General features: G+C 35.7%; 1 long non-coding RNA gene across 1 annotated transcript in view; it reads left to right on the top strand.

Moving 5' to 3' along the window:
* Positions 1-283: 283 nt before the first annotated feature.
* LOC141553250 (uncharacterized) overlaps positions 284-25,625 on the top strand; it is an 82,797-nt gene continuing 57,455 nt past the window's right edge. Inside the window, exon 1 of the long non-coding RNA XR_012485347.1 lies at positions 284-523. This is a non-coding gene — a long non-coding RNA (uncharacterized LOC141553250). The remainder of the gene's footprint in view (positions 524-25,625) is intronic.

Below are 25,625 nucleotides of genomic sequence, written 5' to 3'. Positions count from 1 at the left end.
GTATCTCTGCCAAGAAAACCCCAAATGGGCACACGAAGAGTCAGCCACAACTGCACAACAATTTAAGCTAGCTTCTTAACCCTCCTAGACCATGTTAGCCAAAACTATACAACAAAAGGATTCATAGTTCCAGTGTCATGCTCAATACTGTACCACATCTGCAGCTTACATCTGAAGTGTCTTATATCTGAAATGCTGTTCTCCATCTTTGTCTGTTACAATCTCACTTGTACTTTAAGATGTCACTCAGATGTCACATCTTCAATGAAGCTTTCCCTGTAACAATATCCTCCTCCCATCATTTCTCCTAGTTCTTTGCCTCCTTTACATCTGTAAAACATACATTTGCATTATAATCATGTTTCTGGGCATCTAACCTGTATGCTGTTTAATGGAATAAACCTGTGGAAAAGAGGGAGCAGCTGTGGTCATTTGCATTGGAAGGACCAGTACTCCCACCCACAGAAGGAAGCCCTCTGAAGACAACTGAGAGACAAGAGAGACATGCAGTTTTTTTCCCATGGTAAGTGAGGAGACTGGCCTCAGAGCCCCTCTTGCTGTTCTAGAACATTCACCTGCTAGGGGAGAATGAAAAAATGACTAAATGAAGTAAGAAACCATTTTGGGCTTAGAATACTGCTCTCGCAAGCAGCCGTTGTCTTGGTGACCTGAGGACGTTCCTCCTGTTTTGTTGTTTGTACTGTACTGTTGTGCAGCTCCCCTGGGAAAGCAGCCAGGGGAGTAAGTTGGGTTTTGTGTGTGTGTGTGTGTGTGTGTGTGTGTGTGTGTGTGTGTGTGTGTGTATCCCATTCCCCTGGCTATCTCCTGCAATCTGACCATGCTGCTATGCAGCAACAGAATTGAGTCACAGCCATATGACAGGAACAAATCTGGGCTGAATCTGTAATTCATATTTAGCAGGTAGACAGCGTATCTGATTAATTGCTCTGGGATACCTTTCCTTTCCTGAGGGGTATACCTGATTTTATCAGGTCTCAAACCTGACGTTTGAAAATAAGTCTTATCTATTTATCTATTTCTTTCAGTTACCTAATAAAATCTTTTTTATAAGAGTAGACATGCTAAGATTTTGTGTGTGTGTGTGTGTGTGTGTGTGTGTGTGTGTGTGTGTGTGTTTCTCAGTCTAGCTTTCTAGTGTTCAGGGAGGGAATCTGGGAAAGGGAATTAATTTAGGAGAAAACTATCAGTTTCCTCTGCCTCTAAAAAGGCTGGAAGGATGCTTTTTTTTTCTACAAATATTGGAATAATAATTATCTGCATTAGAAATTACAACTACCATTACCCAGCAATGCTGATCGATCTGCAGTCACCTACCTTCTCTCAATGGTTATCCACAGATCACTCCATAGGGAGAAGCCAAGAGAGGCTGGAGAATATGGCATTTAGGCTAAGGGCCAATCCATCATCTGGGACTGAGCCAATATTTTTTTTTACCAGATGGTATTAGAGGAGTGGTCTCAGCACCATCCTCTGCCCAAAGAGTGGAAGTTTTAGAAAGAAAATTTCTGTGTTGCATTTTAAAGCCTCAGTTAACTGAGATTGATAGGAAACTAAAGTCATGTGTGCATTTTGAAAGAGAAATTTTAGATTCCCAAAGAAATAAAGACCTTAGTTTCTCATAACAACTGAATTAAAAGTGTTTAAATTACACTGGGAAATTTAATTTCATGCCTCCAAATGGCTAGTATTGGAATCACTTTGTTTGGTGGGACACCCATCATTTTAATTACAAAACAACTGTTCTCCATTGAAGCACATGGTTACTATTATGCAATCAGAGGATAATTGTTTGCTTATTTCTGTTGTCAAAATCACAGCCTTATAATGGGATATTAAAACTGTAAATAATAGAGTAATTAATCTTTAAAATGTTAGTTGGTTTAAAACACTAAGTTATCTCTGGAATCTTATAGCTAAGAACTAATCTATATGGCACAGGAGAGGCAATGTGGGGAGTGGATAGATAGCCACTCTGAGCTAGGCAGATCTGGGTTCAAACCTTGTTTCTGACATGCTAGCTGGGTGACTATGGACAATGACGTCATCCTCTTAGTGCTAGGTAATCCTTTAAGCCCATGAGTCACACACAAGATGCTGGTTGGTAGGGACAGTTTTCCTCACCCAGGAATTCTGTATACCAGGGAAATCTCAGATGTGGTCTCTACCGATACATACCCAAATATCTAATCTGGAGTCTTAGAAGAGAAAAAGGAGGAAATACAGCAACTGTAGTGCAGAAAGACTGATTAGCCCCAGAACCTTAGTTGATTTCTTTTCATCAGAAATACAAAAGGAACCAGCAACAGTAAGTGTGGAGGATGAGTGCTTACTGTTATAGTTGTTCAGTCATGTCTGACTCTTCATGATCCTGTGGACTACATTATCCATGGACTTTTTAAAAATTTTAGTAGTATTTTATTTTATCAAATACAGGCAAAGATAGCTTTCAACATTTGTCCTTGTAAAATCTTATGTATGTTCCAAATTTTTCTCCCATCCTCCCCTACTTCTCCCTCCCCAAGATACAAGCAATTCAATATAGGTTAGACATGTGCAATTCTTCTGTACATATTTCCATATTCATCATGCTGCTCAAGAAAAATCAGATCAAAGGGGGAAAATGTGAGGAAGGGGGAAAAAAGGATATAAACAACAAAAGTGAAAATATGTTTTGATCCATATTCAGTTTCCATAGCTCTCTTTCAAGATGCAGATAGCTCTTTCCATCTCAAGTCTATTGGAATTGGTTTGAATCACTTCATTGTTGAAAAAGGCCCCATCCATCACAGTGGATCATCACATAATCTTGTTGCTGCATACAAAGTACTCCTGGTTCTGCTCACTTCACTCAGCATTAGTTCATGTAAGTCTTTTCAGGTTTTTCCTAATATTCCATAACATTCACACAGCCATTCCCCAGCTGAGGGGCCTCCACTCAGTTTCTAGTTTTTAGTTTTTAGGGCTGCTACAAACATTTTTGCACATGGGAGTTCTTTCCCCACCTTTATGATCTCTTTGGGATCTGCTGGATCAAAGGGGCATAGTTTCAAATTGTCCATAGGATTTTCTTGGCAAAGATACTCAAGTGGTTTGTCTTTTCCTTGTCTAGTAAGTGACTTGCCCAGAGTTGCACAGCCAGTAGGTGTCTGAGACTGTTTTTGAACTCAGGTCTTTCTGAGTCCAAGCCCAGCCCTCTATCCACTGAACCTCTTAGCTGCCTCTTATCTGCTACCTACACAACACCCAATAGCCACCAGTCAAATTAAATTTAAAGAGAGATGGCCTTGTGGCAAAGTTGCTTGTGGGGGAAGGGGGAAGGAGAAGAGGGAGAGAGGGAAAATCCTGATTGGTTGAGGTACTTCTGTACCTATATTGCTGCATACCTGCATTTTGTAGAGACTTCTTCACATTCAGAGAAAGTTTTTGGGGAGAAACATGGGAAAAGTTTGAGGAATATGTGAAAATGAAGGTGAGCTTTTTATTGGGGGACCACAGACATGTGAGGAAGCTGATCTCAAGTCTGTTTCTTTATTTCCAGCGCCTGCAACTCTGCAGTCAGCTGAGGGTGGATTTGTCTGGTCATTATGCTCTCTCCTTTTTTTTTCTGGCTGTTGCTATCTCACTCTGAAATCAGAGTATATTTACTGAGATATATTCTATTGTCTATCCTAATGTGTATAACCTCGCCCATTTCTGTTTGAGGCTTACTTTGATAAAGGGTTTTGCTAGATTAACAGATTAGTTTCCTGTAGCCAGTGTTTGGTATTATTCTCCCCCTTCCAGAAACGGGGAAAGTGCCTCTTTTATTTTGAATCCCTAAAAGAAAGTGTCTTAAGCCTAGACTATAGATGTTTAACACGTAGTAGTAGATAGCTGTAATTGTAGCTCAATAACCTTGGAGATAAGAGAGAGCAGTGTGATTGCTCAGCCATTGCAGTCCTGAATTCTACTGGCCTCTCCCTCTTTGAGGCTACTGGCAGCAGGCTTGATTTTCCTCCCCCTCCTCTCCACAAAGGAGGGAAATCACTGGGTCCCCTCGAGACAGGGTGGACCAGATCAGATTTCAATCCAGCCAGTTTATGCTCATATTAGGCAGCCACCGACCACTTGTATACTATGTAGGGACTGGGAGTCTCCCTACATGAAATGAATTGGATCAGGTCTTTGGGCAACAATTATCACCTTCCAGACCTTATTCTGAGGAATTCTTTGCCTTGGGGAAACTGTAAATTTAGCCCAAATTTGCAGGCAATGGAACATGAGGAAAGACATTGAAAAATATAGTCAAAATTGCCTATTTGTATTGAGCAAATAGGGTTATAGCTTCAGATCTGGGAGGGATCTGAGATCCATATAGTTTAACCCCTTTATTTTACAAGTGAAGAAATTGAGATGCAGAGAGATTAAGTTACTTGGTCAAATTCATAGGAAATAAATCATAAAGCCAGGATTTGAACCCACTCCTTGGACACAAATTCAGCCTTTTCCCCATGCCACACACTCTAACATCCTGCCTGTCAGTCCATTACTAGATATTTCTTAAGCCCCTGTTTTGTGTCAGGCCCTAGGCTCTGTGCTCAAGATACAGAACAGTCCCGGTCCTCAAGGATCATAAATTCTGGAGGACAAAGAATAAGTATATGGAGAATATGAGGTAGTATAGGGAGGGGAGGACACTAGCACCTGAGGAAATAAGTCATTTACCCAAAGTTGCACAGAAGTGACCCAAGTGACAGAAGCAGATTTGAACCCAGGTCCTCTGACTCCAAATTCATTGCTCTTTCCACTTTACCACACTGACTCTGGAGCATGGTACAAAGAGACCCATCCATACCACCAACTAAGAAGTTGAAATCTTCCAACTAATTGATTGATCCCTTCAACTAAAATGCTGTCTCTGACTACCTGAGAACAATGTGGTTTAGTGGCAAGACAAGAAGATTTTTGTTTTGAAAATTTTAGGGATTTCTCCCCCTAAAATGTAATCATTTTTTAATGTCTTTGGGGCTTCCATTTCTTCATCTTTCAAGGAAATCACAGTTTAATAGGAGAGACAAGGTCCTATCTACCAACAAGATGAGACAAGGTAAATTGGAAATAATGAAAGAAAGAAGGGACACACACCTTAAGAGGGATCAGTAAAAGCTTTCTGTAGAAACTGGGATTTTACTGGGACTGGAAGTTAGGCATTGGAAAATGAGAAGAGAAAGAATTCCAGACATCAGAGAAAATGCCCTAAATTGCAGTGTTTTGTCTGAGGAACAGCAAAAGAGGAAACTGGATTACAGTAAAAGAAGATGAACGAGGAATAAGACTGAAAAGGTAGGAGGGACCAAGTTCTGAAAGGCTTTAAATAACATCTTGGAGATGACAGGAAAACACTGGAGTTTATTGAAGAGGGAGTGATGTGGTCAAACATGCACTTTAAAGATTAATTCAACAGTTGAATGGAAGATGGTTTAGAGTCGGAAATTTAAGCTAGAGAGACTGACCATCAGGCTTTTTGCAATGGTTCAGACATGAGAGATGAGGGCTTACGTCAGGGTGGCTCAGTGTCAGGAGAAAAGATGGAACACTCAAGAGATGTTTGAGAATCAATAGACCCTGGATATAAATTGGATGCAGGAGGTGAGAGAGAGTGAAGAATTGAGCACGACACCTGCCAGTCAGTCAATAAATATTAAGTGCTGACTATATTCCAAGGACTGTGTTAAACACTAGGCATAGACAGAAAGGTAAGAGAGAGTCCCTAATCTTAAGGAATTTACAGTAGATTTACAGAGATAATGACATGTAACTGTGTACAAAAAAGCTAAATAAAAGAAAAAAATTGTAAATAATCCACACAATTATTTAACTTCTGTTGTCTTAATCCACTGAAGAAGTAAATGACAAACTTTATGTCAGTATCTTTGCAAAAACAACAACAACAACAAAACAAAAAACAAAACAAAACAAAACAAAAAAAAAACAACCCCTCCATGGACTGTGTGATCCATGGGGTCATAAAAAGTCAACATGACTAAATGACAAAACTATCAACACAGGGATGGCATTAGAATTAGAGGGTTTGGGACTAGGGTTAGGAACAGTTGTGAGCTTGGGTGACTAAAAAGATAAGAGTTGCTATTGACAATAACAGAAAAGTAGAAGGAGCAAAGGAAACTTAGAGGGATTGGTCAGAAGAAAAACCAGAATAGAGGAGTGTCATGAATAGATAAGGAGAAGAGAGTATCTAAGAGAGGTTGATTAACACTATCAAAGACTGCAGAGAGATCAAGAAAGGTGAGGATTAAGAAAAATCCATTGAATTCCAAAAGACTTGGGATGGAAAATGTTGAGGAAGGGAGAGAGAAAGAGATGGAGAGACACAGACAGAGAGACAGAGACTGAAAGATACACAGACACATAGACCCAGAGAGAGACAGAGAGACAGAGAGACAAAGAGACAGAGGGAGACAGAGACAGAGACACAGAGACAGAGACAGACAGAGACACAGACACAGGCAGACACATAGACAGACACAGAGACAGAGAGATAGAGAGAGATAGAGAACACAAACTATGGAGACTGAATGTGGAGCAAAACAGTATTTTCATCTTTTGTTATCGTTTGCTTGTTTTTTCTTTCTTGTGTTTTTCCCTTTTGATCTGATTTTTCTTGCACACAGCATGACAAATATGGAAATATTCACATTGTACAGGTTTAATCTATATTGGTTTGCTTGCTATCTTGGAGGGGGGAGGGAGGAAGGAGTAAAATCTGGGACACAAGCTTTTGCAAAGAAGGTTGAAAACTATCATGTATTTGGAAAAATAAAATACTATTTTTTAAAAACCATTAGATTTGGTAATTATGAAATTATCAATTTAAGAAGTTTTGATTAAATGATGAGATTAGAAGCTCAGTTGTAGTTAGCCACAAGAGGAGAGATATGGGATAGCTAGCAGGATGATATTGAATGAGAGATAGATCAAATAAGGATTTTTGAGGATGAGAGAAGACATGGGCATGTTTACAGACTGCAGGGAAATATCCAATAGAGAGGGGGAGAGATTGAAGATCCGTGAGATATGGTAGAGAAGGGGCAGTCTGCTGGATGGGTGGGATAGAATGAAATAACTTAATACAGGTAAAAGGATTTGCAAGCAGGGAAACCTCTTCATGTGAGGAAGGGGCAATGAGGACATAGTGGAAGATCTAAGTGATATGAGATATGAGGAGAAGAGGAAAGCAGAGAATTTTTGGTGAATGGCTTCAATTTTTTTCCCAGTAAAATATGAAACAAGGCTCTCAGCTAAAAGGAAGAGAAAACATGGGTAGTTTGAGAAGGAATGAAAAGGTTTCGAAAAGGCACTGTGGTGAGCGAGATGGTGAATCAATCAGGAAAGTATAAAAGGATTGCCCTAACACAGTGGGAGCTCAGTTTTTATTGGACCCCTTCAGCATGATTCCATGATTTTCTCCAGCTTTATCCAGCTGTGCATGAGTGGGAGCAAAGACAGTGAATGTGGGAGTAATCCAGACTGAGGTTTGACAGCTTCAGTGACAGAATCAGAAGGTAAGGGATTTGAGAGGACAGTGTGGAATAAAACTGCTTCACAACAGGTTAAGATGGGGAAGGGAGAACAGTGTAACTGATAGATCATGTCCTGGAAAAAAACCAAAGAGTCTAGGGATTGGTTGTCATGGTGAAGTTGAAGAACAGGATTTGAGGATGTAGGGCAGAGGGAAAGGTGGAATAACAACAGATTGTCACCAGGTAAAGAAATATCAGTATATAAACATGCAGTATATTATATATATACAATATACTGCATGTTTATATATCCATACATATATTTATAAATATGGATAATGGCAAGATTTAGAATGTGACCATTTCTATGTGTGGGTAAGGTAGAGTATAAGAATAGGTCATATGATCTAAGTAAAAGGAGGAAATGGAAGATGAGGATGTTTGAAAGATTATCAATATGTTCAAGTTCCCTATTATAAGGACAGGAATTGAAAAAGAGAAAGCGAGGTATTGAAGTTATTGAATACAGAAAGGGAGGGTTTTGGAGCTAGATAGACAATAGTCTGCAGAATTTTGATTAGATGATAGATATGGACTGAATAAACTTCAAAAAAGAGGTTATTGATTGATGGGGGATTAGCTTGCATGGGAAGTACAGGAATGGGTGAAAGTATAATCAGTGCTGGAAAGGGTGGTTAGGGATGCAATGTCATCAGTGAGTTTATTATTCTTTGAAGAATGAGTTCAAATAGGTATCCACATTCCTAAAGGTCTATCCTAGAGTAGATTCCTCTTAAGGTTTTGGTCTGTTCATTCGGGGTACCAAAAAAGAGAGCTGATAGAATAGATTTCCTCCCTCTCCCCAGAAGCCAGGAAGAAGCCAGATGAAGAGAATGGAGTTTCTTCTCTTAGCCAGAAGATAAGAAACAGCTTTTCAGTGGTTTTCTTCCTTTGCCCTGAAGATAGAAAGAATCCAGGCAACAAGATGCCAAACACTACCAGTAGAAAGAGAAGAGTCTTCTGAAAAAGGTGCAGATACTATTAAAGAAGGATGTGCCATTAGCTATACCGTTTATTGCTCTTGTATTTTGGTTTCTCTCCCAAAGAGACTTTAGTGAAGAATAAAATGCTGGATGATATTGAGTAATAGATAAGGACTGAGTGAACCTCAAAGAAGAGGTTATTGAGTGATAGTGGGAGAGGAGAGATTGAAAGTATCAATAGGGGGGGTTAAGAAATAAAACAATTCCCTCACTACTGCCTTTAATTTGGATAGTTCTTGAGGTTTACATCTGAGCCCTGCCTGATCCAGCCTGGTTCCAGCTCAGAAGCTATGAGTGACTCCTCACCTCTTCTACTCCCAAACTCTATTCCATGTCCTCAACCCACCTTCCGCAGTAGTCTGCCTCAGCTCCACACTGGACCCCAGGGTTTCTTTCTTCTAATGTATTCTGTACTGAGCCTTTTTGAAACTCGGGTTTATGGTGCAGGAAATTCTTTGTTTGCCTGGCCAGAGGTTTTGGCACTTCTCCCTTAGCAGGACCTGGTCCATACTCGTAACCCCAGGTCCTGGTCCTGTCTGGGAACTGGGAGTCTTTCCAAGATAAAGAACAGCTCTATAGGGCTAGGACAGTATCACTGACGTGAGGACAACCTAGCCCAGCAAATGGAAGATGCTTCTCTCTGCTTTTCTAGTTCTCTATTTTTGTTTAAATATAAAACAAAATTTCAGGGACCTTTTTAGAGAACTCTATGAATACTAAATGGATGAGTCATCCTTATCTGTGTGCAATCATGCTCACCAGATGAGCCAGTAGCTTATCTGTCTATATGTCTCATCATTGCTCTGGTCATAGAAGCTGAGGGGGCTAACCTTAATCTAATTTATGTCTTATATCCTGGGATGAGACAACATCTCCAGCCATTCCGACCCTCTCTCCTTTTCATTCCTTTTTCTGTTTTTTTTTTTTTTTTTTTTTTTTTTTTGCCTTCTTTTTCTTCCCTTCTAATAAAACTGCAGAAAGAAAGGGGGGAGGGGGAAGGAAGAATCGGCTAAGGAACAATGGAAAGATTGCCTTGCTACTTGAAGATTCAATGTATAATAAATAACATAAATCTGTAGTGGAGCTATAAATGTGTGACTTCTACCAATACCTCTAAAAAGCAGAGAAATATCATGTTTAAGAGCAGAGAAGGTAGATGATAATAGTAATCCAGGCTTGGGGTTTGACAGGGCAAGAGCAGTGACAGGATAATGAGTACTGCATTGTTCTAAGATCTGGAAAGGGTACTAAGCCTGAAGTCGGTGACCCTAGGCAAGGTGCTTAATTCATTTACCTCAGTTTCCTTATCTATCAAATGAGCTGGAGACCATTCCAGTACCTCTGCCAAGAAAACACCAAATGAGGTCACAAAGAGTCAGGCACAACTTAAGCAAACAACAGAAGGCTTTCAGGGACAGCTCATGCTGGAGACCTGCAAGTTTTAATGTTTCTTGAATGGTCTGACTCCCTGCCAGTGCAAAGTCTGATTGCATCTCTGCACCGAGCTTTTCAGGTTCCTGAGAGACAGTTGGTGATGCTGGAGAGAGCCATTGGTAGCCAGTGCTGGTTCAGAGTTAAAGAAGGATGCACTGTAGCTTTCCTCTGGACTTGCTCCTATATAGATAGACCACTGGGGATCTGGGACCTAGAACTGGGCAGTGAGCAACAAAATTGCTGGTTCACATCTCTTCATGTGATACCCTCTATAGACCTAGGGCTTTCTTGCTCCAATTTACACTCTCCCTAAATGCTGGTGTGCTCTGGTATGGATTTCTCTAAATGCTGGTATGGATATTCCATACCAGGTTCTGTCCCCAATGTCCAAAGACCTCACTATCTGTCTCCCTGTATTGATACCTGGGATGAAAAAACACTCCCTGTATATTTTCTTGGATTTCCCCAAAGAGATTTGAACTGGTGAATTTTCTCAATCTGTTTGGAGAAATTTGGCAGAGAGTCCTTCATTGTAATGTTTCCTACAACTTTACTGTCTTGACTCTGACATGACAGGACAATGGGGGAAAGGACTCAAGAATAGAGGACAATATATGTGACTCATGTTGGTGAAAATCTTGCCAGTTGCTCAGAATGAATTTATATCTGCACAAGTCAGCAAAATATTTACCAATTGTGGTTTTTGTTCAATATCCTACACTTGGTTACCCCATGGACTATACGTAGCATGTCAGTCTGTTTTATCCTTAACTATTTCCCAAAATTTGTCCAAGTCCTTGTTCTTTATTTCCACAGTACTATCTATTGAGATGAATAGATAGATATTCATTCATCTCATTCTCTGCCATATGCCTTGCCTTTTGCCCTTAGTTCTTCCCATTATCAAGGTCTTTTCCAATGAGTCCTGCCTTCTTATTATGTGACCAAAGTATTTCAGCTTCAATAGTCAGAGTAAATAAACTGAGTAATCTCTTTAAGTATTGACTGATGTGATCTCCTTGCTATCCAAGGAACTGACTTTCAATCTTCTCCAGCACTAATCAAAAGCATCTTTCCGTGATGTTCAACTTTCCTTAAAAATCCAACTCTCACAGCTATACATTATCACCAGAAAAACCACATTATGCACACCATAAGTAATGGTGTGTTGGAACCAGCCCTTTTTAGTTTATAAGAGCCAGTTATTCAGTTTTCCTCAGGCATCAGATAATGCTACAAATCAAGGCTTGTTGATTATCTAGATTTAAAGTAATGGAATAAATTTAAATATTACAGATTAAACTAAAAAGACTGATGTGTACATCCCCCCTTCTCACACCAGTTGTTAAATATGTACCAGCACTTTCCTACTTCTAAGTTATAAATGGAGGAAAGACATAGGAGAGTGCACAGAGGGCTGGACTTGAATCTATAGAATTTGGGTTCAGATTCTGCTTTTGACATTTGCTGCCTGGGTAACCATGATGAACCTCAAGCAACTCTCTGAGACCATCAATTAGAGATGATTTTGAGTTGCTTAAGTGGAGAAAGTTCCCACAGTGATAAAATCACTGACCTTTGATGAGATCTCAAGTTGTAAATATAGAGAATACAAGAATACTGGATTAGTGCCAAAGACCTGGAAGACAAGCATCAGTGCAAACCTTCACAGATCAATTCAGGAGAATATTCTGCCAAGTCAGATGTTTGACACACAGCAATCTTAAGATGGGACTTGCTGACTGAATAATAGATCTAAATCAGACCAATGTATCCTATTTTGATTTTTCGTGCCATAAATCATTTCCACACTGAATTATTTGGTAAAGAGATTGTTAGAGGTAAAGACTTGGGGGAATCTGATCCACTGGCAATGAATCACCAGCCTTTTGTCTAGAAACACGTGAAAAACAATGATAATGCCTGTTCCCATTTAAAACACTATTCCACGATGGAGTGGATCAATTATTTCCTTTAAACTAGTCTCAGAATTCTATCAACAGATAATGAAATTAGATAAATGAAAGAAAACTCAGCCACCATCAATCACACTTCTGTGAAGTGGAACATTTGCCCAGCAGCTAAAGATGACTTTTCATTTTGTTTGTTTTTTTCTAGAAGCCTATTAATGGTTTTCTTTGGTTTCCTTTGCTGACAGCTAGACTCCTTAAATCTCAGCACCGATCTGTTAGTATAGCTCAGGACTACACTAAGGTTGAGAAAGACAGCTTTGAGAAAAAGAGGACCAGGGTTCAAGACCCAGATCTTCTACGTATTCCCCATGCAATCTAAAGTGACACATTTAACATTTCTGGGTCTGTTTCTTCTAGAAATGCTTAACTCCCTTGTAGACTCATCTTAGTCATCACTTCCTGAATGAGCCTTTTCCTCATTCCCATCAATTGCCTAGTGCTCTCCCCTCCTTCAACAATTCTTTGTGTATATTTGAGAGCCATCTTGGGTAGTGGACAGAGAGCAGTCCTCTGAATTGACTCTGACTAAGACAGCTTGTGCAACTCCAGTTGGGCTGGTCAATTAATCTCACTGGTCTCCAAACAACTCTCTAAAAACAGTGAACAACAGTGTCCTGCATTGAATGAAATCAAAGAGCCAGACATATTATTAATTTATTTATCTGTGTACATATTTGCTGCTTCCTCTTTGACCATCCTCACCAGTGAATTCCTTCAGGACAGGAACTATGTAATTTTTATCTTTGTTTCTAGAACATAATAAGGATGAGTGATGATGGACCTATGGATTCATGGGTATAGTGATCTTTTTTTTTTTTTTTTAATTTTATTTTATAATTATAACATTTTTTTGACAGTACATATGCATAGTGATCTTTTAGGTAAGGACTTTCCTCTACTGATGCAAGTAAGCGCCTTCTCTGCAAATAATAGTCTTAGAGCATTGAAAAGTCAAGGATTTGTTCAGGATCATAGACTTAATGTGTCAAAAGGCAAAATTTAAACCAAATTTTTCCTGGCTTCAAACTCAGCTTTCTATCTACTATGCCATATTACCTCTCTACATACAATGAATCTGTAAAAGAAGGGGGTTGGAACCTCTAAGGTTCTAATTGATGATCTTAGTTAAACATAGTCTTACAGCCAGTGTGAATCCAAAGGATACAGTAGCTTCTGGAACACTGGGATATCCAGACTAAGGAAACTAGTAGAATGTAAGTTCTTAGAAAGCAAGCAAAGATTGATTTTCATTTTGCCTTTATATAGCTAGTGCTTTCCATATACTTGTCCTTTCTTCTCATAAGGAGGGGATGCTATGACATGCAAGTGAATTGGATTTAAGTGAGGGAGGGCTGGGCAAGGTCACCTGCCACACTTTCTCCTCTAGAGCCTAGTGACCAGATATAGGTCAGGGATGCTGGAGATGGCCCTGGATGCAGTGGGAGACCTCAGGCTTTTTTAAGTTAAGGTCCTCAACAAGTCTCAGTTTGACTGAAGCCGCACCCATTCAATAATTAAGGCCAAGTAGCAAAAATAAGAATTGCCTGTTTTACACAGTTGGCAATTCATAAACTAGGCACTTATTAAATACTTGCTGAATTAAATTTTATTGAAATTTAAACTTCTTATCAAGGGCAACTCAGAATTTTAGTAGTGCAGTCAAAAGTCAACCTTTATAAATTATGAAAATTTACTATAACTGAGGCCATGTCTACACAATACTAAATAAAGGGGAGAGCTGACAGTTAACTTCATGTGATCAGCAGAAACTAAAGGTTTCATAAAACAATTAAGCCAGGAAATCACCAGAATTCCTTTTCATTTGTACCTTTATTCAAACCATATTTAAGTTCTATTTTATCATATAGAAATAATCTAAGTATAATTGTAACCATATAACTCTACTTCCAACCATCTGGATCAGTTCTTAGCTCCTTTTTTGTTTTATTTTTTTCCTTCAAATGTTTAAACACACAAAACCAAAAAAGGCATTGTCCTGATTTGTCATAAAGATTGAGTACTAGGTCGTAAGTAGGAATTTCTTTCCCAGGCAGGACAATATCTGTTTTCTTTGTCTATAGAATATAATGGGGAGATTAAGATTCAGGTGGCAAAAGCGACCCTATAGTCAGAAGCATCAGTGGAGCAGGCTTTAACTATCATTAATACCAATAAGAGCATTCCTGCTTTGCTTAATTCACACTATCATCCCTTGTTCCAGCAACTGTTCCCCCAGAGTTCAAGACACTTGAACTAGTCAATTTAGAGTTTGTATGTGTGTGTGTGTGTGTGTGTGTGTGTGTGTGTGTGAGAGAGAGAGAGAGAGAGAGAGAGAGAGAGAGAGAGAGAGAGAGAGAGAGAGAGAGAGAAATTATTTGTATATCTTGGATTCTATACCTTTATCAGATAAATCTGATACAAAGATTTTCCCCCACTTGACTGCTTTTCTTCTTATCCCTAGGTACATTAATTTCTTTGTGCAGAAACTTTTCATTTTCAAGTAATCAAGTTATCTATCTGTAGCTTTGAGAGGTATATAATTTGTTTCTCTTCTAATTTTTAATATAATTTTTGATATCAAGGTCACATATTCATTTTGAATGTATTGTGGAATATAGTATAAAACATTAGACTAAACCTAGTATCTACCATGCTGCTTTCTAGTTTTCCTAGTTTTTATCAAACTTGTTCATCAAACACTGGATTATGGGATTCTATTGTTTTTTTTGTTTTGTTTTGTTTTTTGCTGAGGCAATTAGGGGTTAAGTGACTTGCCCAGGGTCACACAGCTAGGAAGTGTTAAGTGTCTGAGATCACATTTGAACTCAGGTCCTCTTGACTTCAGGGCTGGTGCTTAATCTATTGCACCACCTAACTGCTCTCATTCTATTGTTTCTGATTTTATCTTGTTTAAGTTGCCCTATTGCCCTACCTATTCTTTAAAAATGAATTCTGGATTGTTTTAATGATTGCTGCTTTGTAATAAAATGTGAAATCTAATAGCACTAATCCCTTTTGGACCTACCTTTTTCATTTCTCTTGACATTCCTTTATTTTTCCAAATAAATTTTGTTCTTTTCAAAGAAGTATCCCAATGATAATTTACTTACTATAGTATAAAAAGTATAAATTAACTTTGATAGTATTGTCATTTTTAGTATATTGACATGACCTGGCGCTAAGTATTGAATATTCCTATAAATCGTTCTTTGTTTCTTTATGGAGAACTTCATAATTGAATCTATAGAAGTCTTTTATGTGCTTTCATAAATTGATCCCCAGAAACATATACTTCGTAATTATTTTGAATCCACTATCAAAATAAGCTATTATATCATTAGCAAATAGAAATGATTTTTATGTCCTCTTTAATATATCTTTCTTTATGCCTTTTATTTCTTGCTCTTCTATAGATGGTATCACTAGCATTTCTAGCACTATAACAAATTATAGTAGGGGAAGTGTAGGCATCTTTTATTCCTGAATTTTTTTGGAATTATTCTAATGTATCTCCACATATGATGCTCACTTTTGGGTTCAGATAGCTACTCTTGATTGTATTTTTTAAAAGGTCCCCCTATCCCTATATTTTGTAAGGCTTTTAGCACAAATGAGTATTATACTTTGTCAAAGGTTTTTCCCTCCCATCTGTTGAGGTTACCATACGATTTGCAATGTTTTTATTTTTAATATACTTAATTATATTGAATGTTTTCTTAATATTGAACCACCTTGTATAAATTCAACTTAGTCATCCTTAAATTGTTGTAGTCTGTTTGACAGGATAAAATTTTGAATTAATATTCACTAATGACATTGATCTATAGTTTGCTTTCCATGCTTTAGCTTTCCTTGATTTAGGTATCAAGACTATGTTTGTCCCATAAGAGGAACCCTGTAGAATGTTTTCTCAATTTTGGACAGTAATTCATGGTGTGTTAGTATTTTTTGATAAAATTCTTTGAATATATTGAGACCAGGTTTGCTATTTTCTCTCTCTCTCTTTGGTAGTTCCTTTACAATTAGCTCCATTTCTTCTCTGAGGTTGAATTATCTAAAATTTTCTATTTTATTTCTATTAGTCTAGGTATTTTATGTTTTTGAAGATATTTCTTTTTTTTCTTAAGTGTTGTCAGTATTCTTAGCAAATGACTCTATAAAACATGTTTGATTTATTCTCATTTCCTCTGGTTTTCTTGTGATTTCACCTTGTTCACTGGCTATTTGTTAATTTGATTTTCTGCCTTATTCTTTTTAAACAGATTGACTACTTATGAACTTTATTAGTTTTCTCAAAGAATTAGCTGTTAGAATTATTTGTCCCTTATGTAGTTTTTGTGGTTTCCATTTTATCTATTTCTCCTCTAATTTTTGATATTTTCTCTCTTATGCTTATTTTAGGTTGCTTATTTGTTAACTTTTTAAATGCATACTTTAAAATGCGTATCTGCCTTTCCTATTTCTATTTTGTCAATGTATGTTTCTAGGGATATAATTTTCCCCCTGAAGACTGTTTTTAGTATCCCAGAAATTTTGGTATATTGTTTCATCAATATTTTCTTTTTAAATAATCATTATTTTTATAATTTATAATCATTATTTAATCATTATTCTATGTCAATCATTGTTAAGGATGTGTGTATTCTGTGGTCCCTGAACTGATTGCTATTTTTATTATATTATTATCTATAAAGAATGCATTTACTATTTCTCCCTTTAAAAAATATTTTGTTTGTACCATGCCTGCTCAGTTTTTTAAAAAAATTACATGTGATGCTAAGAAATACATATATTATTTAGCAGATGCCAGAAGTCTTTTAGCTCTTATTTCTCTAGCAATTTGTTCTGTTCTATAGATGCTTTTTTTTTTTTTTAACATTTTTTTGGGTTCACATTTCTATTGGATACATACAAAATTGAGAGAGGAGCATTGAAATCTCCTATCACTATTTTACTATGTTTTACTATGTCTCCTTATAGTTCAGTTAATTTTCCTTTGTGAATGTATTGTATTGTCTATCATTCCTTTTTAGCATAATATAGTTTCATTCTTTATCTCTTTATGCTTTTAATGTTTATATTTTCCCTTTATCTGAAAATATGATGGTTGCAACTTCTGATTTGGGGAATTCACCTTATACATAATATTTTTTTGCCCTCTCATCTTTATTCTATTTATGTCTTTGTTTTTTAAATGCCTTTCTCATAAGCAAGAGATTATGAGGTTTTATTTTCTTTCTCAATCTGACATGCTTTTCATTTTATTGGATTGTTAAATTCATTCACGTTTACAATTATGAGAATTAGGTTTGTTTTTCCCTCCATTTGTGTTTGATTTTTTTTTTCAAAATTAAAATTTCCACCCCTCTTCCCCTGAAAACAATGTTCTAAGTTTTTTTTTTTTTTAATTTTATTTTAGCTTAATCTATATTAATGCAACCCTATTCCCACTGAGGCCCTTCCCCTTGCTCTCATCCTCTACCCTTTCCCCTAGCTCTGGAGTTTTACTTATTAGCTCCTTTTTTTTTTTTCCTTGATTTTATCTATTTCTTTAATTCTTTCCTATTTTTTTTTCCTCTCTCAGTTAAGTGGTTAAGTAAAAGATCTTTTCCTATACCATCCTTCAACTTGTTTCATTAATTTGAAATTTTCATTTTTCTGTACCTTTTTTTCGAAAGAGGATTTTATTCCCTCATTCTCTTTATTTTTCTTTTCTTTTTTATTCTATACTTTTATTCTTTTGATTCATGATATATTCATTAAAATATACCTATTTAGTCAATAGACAAGCTATTTTGAATTCTTCTAAACAGTTTCTGTGTTGTAATCTTAGCCATTTTGGAATGTTTTGAGTTATTATATAATTTTATAAATTCTTTAAATTTACATATTATGTCTTTATCAGAACTTTGCACTTTCTCAAATTGTTTTACTCCTAATACAAACTGGATTTATATTGCTTATGCAAAAGTTTTTTTTTTTATTTTTATGTGATCCAAATTGTTTATCTTTTATGATCATTTCTCAAAATCTCAAAATGACCAAAAACTCTCTCTCTATACAAAATGGTTGTAGATCTTGACTTATCTTCTTTAGTTTCTTTATGATATGGCTTTTTATACTTATAACATGTACATATTTGAGGTTTCTTGTACTATATTATGCAAGGAATTTATTTAAATTGATTTGTGCCAAACTGCTTTCTTGTTTTTTTAGCAGTTTTGTCCAATATGCAATCCTTGCTCTAGTAGCTGGTGTCCTTGGATTTATCAAATACTATGTTACTGTATTCCATTATTTCTGTGTTTTGATTATTTATTCCATAAGATAAATCTATAACTGTTTTGTTGTATGATTTGGCATTTGTTACTATTAAATTCTATTCATTCTTACATTTTTCAACATTTCCCTTGATATACTTGACCCTTGTTTCTCAAGATAAATTTTATTTTATCTTATTCTATAAAATAATATTTTATTAGTCTGTTTTACATGGCAAACCCCAAAAACCTATATGTTAATTTAAGTAGCATTATTTTAATTATATTGGCATAGTTCAAACATGAAGAATTAATATTTCTTGAATTATTCAAATCTTTATTTCTTTAAAAAGAATTTGGTAATTGCATTAATGTATGTTCTGATATAATCTTAGTAGTTGGACCCCAGAGGGTTTATATATTCTGTAGTTATTTAGAATGGATTTCCTTTTTCTATTTCCTCCTGCTTGAATTATAAGTGTTATATAGAAATGAGCTCATTTTGTAGGTTTCTTTTATATTCTGTTACTTTACTAAAGTTATTATTGTTTCAATTAATTTTTTACTAAATCTCTAAGATTCTCAAAATAAGCCATCATATCTTCTGTAAATAACAATAAATTTGTTTCTTCTTTGTTTATATGTATTTCCTCATTTTCTTTTTCTCATTTTGTTATTATTGTTTTTGTTTATTATTAATAATCAAGGTCCAATGATATCATGATGTTAGGGTCCACATACAGTGTGTCTAACTGTGGCTGATCAGTCCAATATGAGTTCAGAAGGCTCTATCATAAGTCAGGCATAGATGGTCTGTCTGAACATTTGGGATGGAAAGTCTCTAGATTTGTACATCTCATGTTTCTTTTGTGCTGTTGCTGTTCTTTGCTCATAGGGCACTGCACTTTCTTTAATGCTGGCATACCGTGCTAGGTATTCCTATTCAGTATCTCCCATATTTCATAATCAATACTAACCTTTTTTTCAGAGGGATCTTGAGAGTGTCTTTGTATCACTTCCTAAGAAGATCAGACAATTCAAAAAGAAGTGAATCAATTTTTTGGTAGTCTAGTAGACTGTCCAGGTTTCATGAGCATACAGCAACGAAGTCAGCATAGTGGCTCTGTCTATCATCAGTGGTAGGCAAGCAAATTTCTCTTTTCTCCCACACTTTCTTTTGTTTAAAGTTTCTCCATTTACTACAACCAGTGGTGTGGTGCTGGATGGTGGAGGGCACTTTTTCTTAGTGTTGGTTGTGAGACTAAAATTATCATAAGCTGCAGAGAATCAATCCATCCTCTGTGGCATCTCAGCTTCAGAGACTACATTAAGCATGCAACAATCTACAAACACCAACTCTTTCTCCACTTTTGTCTTGGCTTAAATCTTTCCACATTAAATAGTTTACTATCAGAGCAGTAGCTGACCTTAACGTAGTTTTCATCCTTGTTGAAAGTTACTGAAACATTGCTGAAGACCTCATGCTAAAATGTTGGGAGCAAACATAGCCCTGCTTAACTCCTCTGATGACTGGGAAAGTCTGAGAGCATCTTCCTTTATCCAGAATTGTGTGAGCATGCTATCATGAAAATCTCCTTATAAACTTCTCTGGCCATCAATTTTTGCCATGATCTTCCACAGTCCTTCATGGCTGACAGTATTAAAGTCCTTGGACAGGTCAATCAATGAACATTGAGTAGAGACCTGTTCTGCTCCTAGCATTTCTCCTGGAGCTGTTGAGCAAACATGTCACCCATTCCTTGGCCCTTTCTAAAGCCACACTGGTTCTCAGGTAGATGACCATCTTGCAGGTGAAAGATCAGCTGATTAAAGAGTCCTCTGACTAGAATCTTGCCAGCAGTGAGTGAGATATCCTCTCTTTCCTCAGGATTGTCACAAAACAAGCTGTTTTCCCTTATAGATATGGACAATGGAGGCATCCTTGATCTCGGGAATAATCTCCTCTTGCCATATTATCTGAAAGGTTTCATTCAACTTCTGTATGAGCACTGGATCTCCTGTCTTGTAGCTCTCTGCTGGAATGGAATCAGCACCAGCTGTTTTCCACACAAGGAAAGCCTAGTGTCATTCAATACCTCTTCTTCAGTTGGAGGTTCAGCTAGAGAGAAAATAACTTCTACCCAAGGTAAATGGCTAATAGCTTAGCATATGTTGCTCTAATTTGTTTTATATCTATGTTCATTTTTTTCTATTTATTTTTCTATTTATATTTCCCTATTTGAACATTAGGAATTAGACTAATTTTATTTCAAAGAAGGAATTCAATGAGAGGCATTCTTTCTCTATATTTGCAAATGATTTTTCTTTGAATTTTTAATAGATTTAATAGAATCCATCTAGATCTAGGTTTTATATCTTTGGAAGTTTGTGGCTTAATAATTTCTTTTTATGATACTGTTGTTAAATTTTTGCTTCTTATTCTGTTCATCTAGACATTTTATATTTTTTGTAAATGTCACATTTGTGTTAAGACTTTTGCTATGGAAACCCTTAATCAAATGCTATTCCAGAGTTCACCAGTTGATGATATGTTGAATTTTGATTTCTGGGATTGTGAAGAAGCAAAATTGAAACAAGCAGCCATTCTTTCTGTTACATACCCTAAAGAGAAAGCAAGAAGGTCAGGCAGAATACCAGGTTTTCCCCCCTTGTCTCAGTATGCAATGGGCCTCTGACACTTATGAGCAAATGTTACTTTTCCTTCTCGAGAATTAATAGGTTTACGTTGATAAGACTATAGAATGGTTAGAAGAAATTTAATTTCTCCTCACTTGCTATTAAAGAGGGACCAGTTTAGTGTTATTGCTATGAAGCACAATTTCCTTTGAGGGAAAAGTTGAGCTCAAGGAAATAATGCTGATTGTATTTTTCTTCAGTTATTGCATACCACTAGTTTTATCCATTTTATCCAAATAGACTATTATTCTCCCATTGCTCACATTTCCTTGCTATTGTTTCATTTCCCACTATATAAATAGATAGATGACAATGTACTTATATAACATGTAGCTATATGTATATCTATAAAGATATAGATGTATAAAGAAAACTTAGTGCTTCTAAGTCTTATGTGATAAATTTTGACATACGTAGATATGTTTGGAGAAAGTTTAAATCTGGGTAGAGGAAGTAACATTCCTGCTTTAACCTTAAGTGAAAGGAAAAAGAAGATAATGACTCCATTCATATTGAGAGAATATCCTTAAGATAGCACAAGTTAGTGCTTACATGTGGGCCTCTTTCCATTAAATCTAGTATGAGAACTTCTACCATCCTAGAAAATTAATGTACTAGCACATACCTTCCTTAACTACCCTTATAATCTTTACATGAGTATTCAACTATTTAACAATTCTATTATTCAAATTCTATTAAATGACTTCATTTACTTTTTAAGAAATAATTGAACAAAATAATTTAATTAATTTTTTTTATTTCTATTTTTGTGATTTTGCCATTTAAATTTTTCTTTTTTTTCTTTTTTTTGATCAAATTAGTTAGTTTTTTCAGTTTAAAGAGTCTTAAAAAAACTTCCTAATTTTATTTATTTACTAATATACTTTTTAAACATTTACTTTTATATCTTTTTTGATCATCAAACTGTCAATTTTTGTGTTTGAGACTTTTTTGGGTTTTTTAGTCTTTTTAATTGAATGGTCAATTCACATATCTTATTTCTTCTTTATTGATAAATAAACTTAGAGGAATAAATTTTTCTGTAAGGATTGCTTTGTTTACAATTCACAAAATTTTGGTATGTTGTCTCACAGTTATTGTTTTCTTCTAAAAGGTCATGTATTATCTCTGAGATCTATTCTTTGAACTACTAATTCTTTTCAATTTTTTAAATATTAAACTAGCTTTAATTTATTCTTCAATTATAATTTGTATCATATTGAGATTTAGCTTAAAAAGACCAAGGTCTCCCATTGCATCCAGGGCTCTCTCTAATTACCTTGATCTATACCTTGCCATTGGACACAGATAGCTGTGTGACTTTGCACAGCCCACCCTCACTTAAATCCAAATTATTTGCACGTCATGGCATTACCTCCCTGATGACACAGTCATTTTTGAGAATGAAGGGCAAACAACAACCACAAAGAATATTATTAACATCTGAGCTTTTCTATATTTGTTTAGCACATGGTCAGTATTTTATAAAATTAAGATGTATTATAATTCCTATTCAGTAATCAAAAGATATATATCATATCTTCCTTTTCTAAATTTAATTCAACTTCTTAACTTTCTCATTTTGTTATATTTGTCTAATTCTGAAAATAATAAAGGACCCAATATTTATTGTTTCTTTCTATAACTCAAACTTTTTCTTTAAGTACTTAATTACTATCATTATAGTATTTAAATTATTTCATTACCAAGGTAATGAACCAACTTCATTGAAGTGAAGCTAATTTTTCCTTCAAAGATATTGAAATTAACCAAGACTTCATTGGTTCAGGGAACTAAGGATTCAGACTGTTGCCAAAACTGATTATCTAAGTATAAAATAAGCATGAGGAAGTTTAGACACTTTCTGGTGCTTGACAATACATGATGACCAACTCAGGCCAGGAAGCTTTGCTTAGCTATTTAGCTAACTTGGGGTATCTACAATGCATATTTTTGTTGAATATCTTTCTGCTATGGCTAAATAAGTATCCTTTTGTTATAGCTACCAGTATCTCATTTTGGATCAATATGGAATCTAAGCTATGAGGGGACTGGTCCATCCCAGAATGATTGGCATAGTAGTTTAGTATTAAAACAAAATGATTTCACCAAAGTGGAGAAAGGGCAATGTAAAGGAAAGTGAGCCCATTGTATTTTTAGTGATATCTCTAGAGAAGATGGTTGTTTCCTCTGATGGACTCTGCTCTCACTTCATGAGATTGGAAAGTAAACTAGCTAAAGCCATTTAACAAATAATGACTGACATAAATATGCTCTGTATTCTTAAGAATTGTAACTTGAAGATTGTGATCTTTTAAACCCACCAGTTTCATTTTCTTTGGACTTTCTAACCCAATAATTTGTCTCCTCCCAGTTTCTCCTTCAATTCTATTTCTTTAGGACTCAGCTTATCTTCAAAACCACCAGAAATAGAAATTTTGAAGATTTAAAATTGTTTTCTTATTCATTAGGTGATGACACATAGTGAAGAGTAAGATGTATTTTCCTCTCACTGGGAGTAGATATTCTTGTGTAGCTAATGGTCATTGTTATCCAACTGTCTCAGAAGAGGCCTACTGAAAGAAGGCTTTCCCCAGTTGGAAGGGAGTCATTTTTGTTGTATGTGAATAGAGAAAAAACTATTTTGTTTTAATGGCTTTTTGGAAATGACAATTCCACTGAACAATAATTTTCAGTTTTCTAACATGACTTTGGACATAGCCAGTTGAAGGGTTGCATTAGCTACTCCAACAGTGAAAAGATATGAATGAAATAAAATCTTTGAAATCTAGGGATTTTCTTATAATTGTGCTAAAGGTTTGAATCTTGAAAAACTTATTTTTTGAAAAATTTGGACATTCACCACACAGACCAGATAATTTACACTTAGGACTTTATCTTTGCAAGGACTCTCCTTTATTCAGTCACTCCTTCAGGGAGCTGTTACATTTTTTGTTTGTTTTGTTTTGACTTATGTTTCTGTTTTAGTTTTTCTTTTTTCTTTTAGTGCTATCTGTATCATGCTTCTTGAATATCAGAGATAGGGTTGACCAGTTATAACTTTGAACTTATTTAAGTGGTCAAAGGTCTTCTAGATTTTAAGGACTTTCCCACCAAGGATCTTCCCATTCCCACTAGGGTGTAGTAGGAGCAAAGGCCTAACCCCTATGAAAGTTATTCTAGTTTTTCCTTCAAAGATATTAAATTTATCCATGAACTTGATTAGTTTAGGAAACTGAGTATAGACTTCAACAACTGACATCCATGAAGAACTGCAGATACTATTATGCTTGTTGGACCATAATGAGCACTTTTATCATCATTATTAATTTAATAAATAGCAAATAAATAAATTTAAGAAGTAATATGGCCTAACGGAAAGAAACTGAACTGTTAGACATGGATCAATGTCCTGTAACATTAACTCTGAGTGTTATAGACAATAATATTGTAATGGATTTGTATCAATAGAAAGTTTCTAATCAATCAGTCAATCAATCAATCAATCAACATCTATTAAGTGCCAACCATGTGCCAGACACTGCTAAACACAGGGGATACAAAAAGTGGCAAAAAGCAGTCTCTGCCTTCAAGAAGCTTATAATCTAATGGGGTAGACAAAATGCAAATAAAAATATACAAACTATATATAGGATAAATGGGCATTTTTTTAAAAAGGGAAGGCACTGAAATTAAGAGAGGGTAGAAAATGCTTCTTGTAAATGGTGTGACTTTAGTTGGGATTTAAAGAAAGCCAGGAAGGTTAGTCAGTAGTTGAAGCCCCGTGGAAGTTTCTCAAACTGATTAATTAAAAAAAAAAAAAAGGTTTAGACCACAGTATGTATATATGTGTTTGTATGTGTGTGTGTACATATATATATATATACTAAATATACATGATGACAACATGAAATAGGATTATATTGTCATAAACTCAATTTTTAAAAACATATTTACTTCAATGTTTCATTAGTTCAAAAAATCATGATTTTATCTATATGTACCCTGCCTTCTCTGACACAGATCTCAGACCTCTGTGTGCTTAGGAGAGAGTCTCTATAAGCTGCTGTAGCTGAAAAATAAGTCATCCTGGGGCCGACCTGATGAAGAAGTTCTATGAACCAAGTTTGGCTGGTCTTTCAGCATTAATGCCATAGAACTTATCCTCAAATTCTTTCTAGCAGAGCAGGGCCCATAGTAGTTAGTGCTTTTGAGAATCCAAGAACTCAGGGTGGAGGCTGCCTTCTTTTATAGTTATCTCAGTCTTTTTCCTACATATTATTGGAGAATAAAAATAAAATGAAGACAGCAGATCAGTATAGAAGTAGATTTGCCTTTGACAAGGTTCTAAGATGCTTGTTGAAAGTCAAAATTACAATTTCAGCAACATATATTTCTCCCTTGCCCTCTTGGAAGTGAGAAATGTAGTTGTTTCTGGATTAGATTTCACTTTTGAACAAAGAACCTACCACAATAAGTGGTATTTCACATGGCCCAAAGAAAAGTCTCACTGCTATATAAATAAAACAGGTAATTCAAACCAAAATACATTTTATGCTTTTTTGTCTCTTTAATTTTTTATCTTTCTTTATGTTATAGATCATAACAGAGCTAGAAGAAACCTTAGAAACCATCTCGTCCAATATTATTTCTCTCTCTCTCTCTCTCTCTCTCTCT

This window comes from Sminthopsis crassicaudata, chromosome 2 (genome assembly GCF_048593235.1).
Source record: "Sminthopsis crassicaudata isolate SCR6 chromosome 2, ASM4859323v1, whole genome shotgun sequence".
Taxonomy (NCBI): Eukaryota; Metazoa; Chordata; class Mammalia; order Dasyuromorphia; family Dasyuridae; genus Sminthopsis; species Sminthopsis crassicaudata.
Note: the sequence above shows the minus strand (reverse complement) of the source record. Positions and strands in the feature narration are given on the sequence as shown.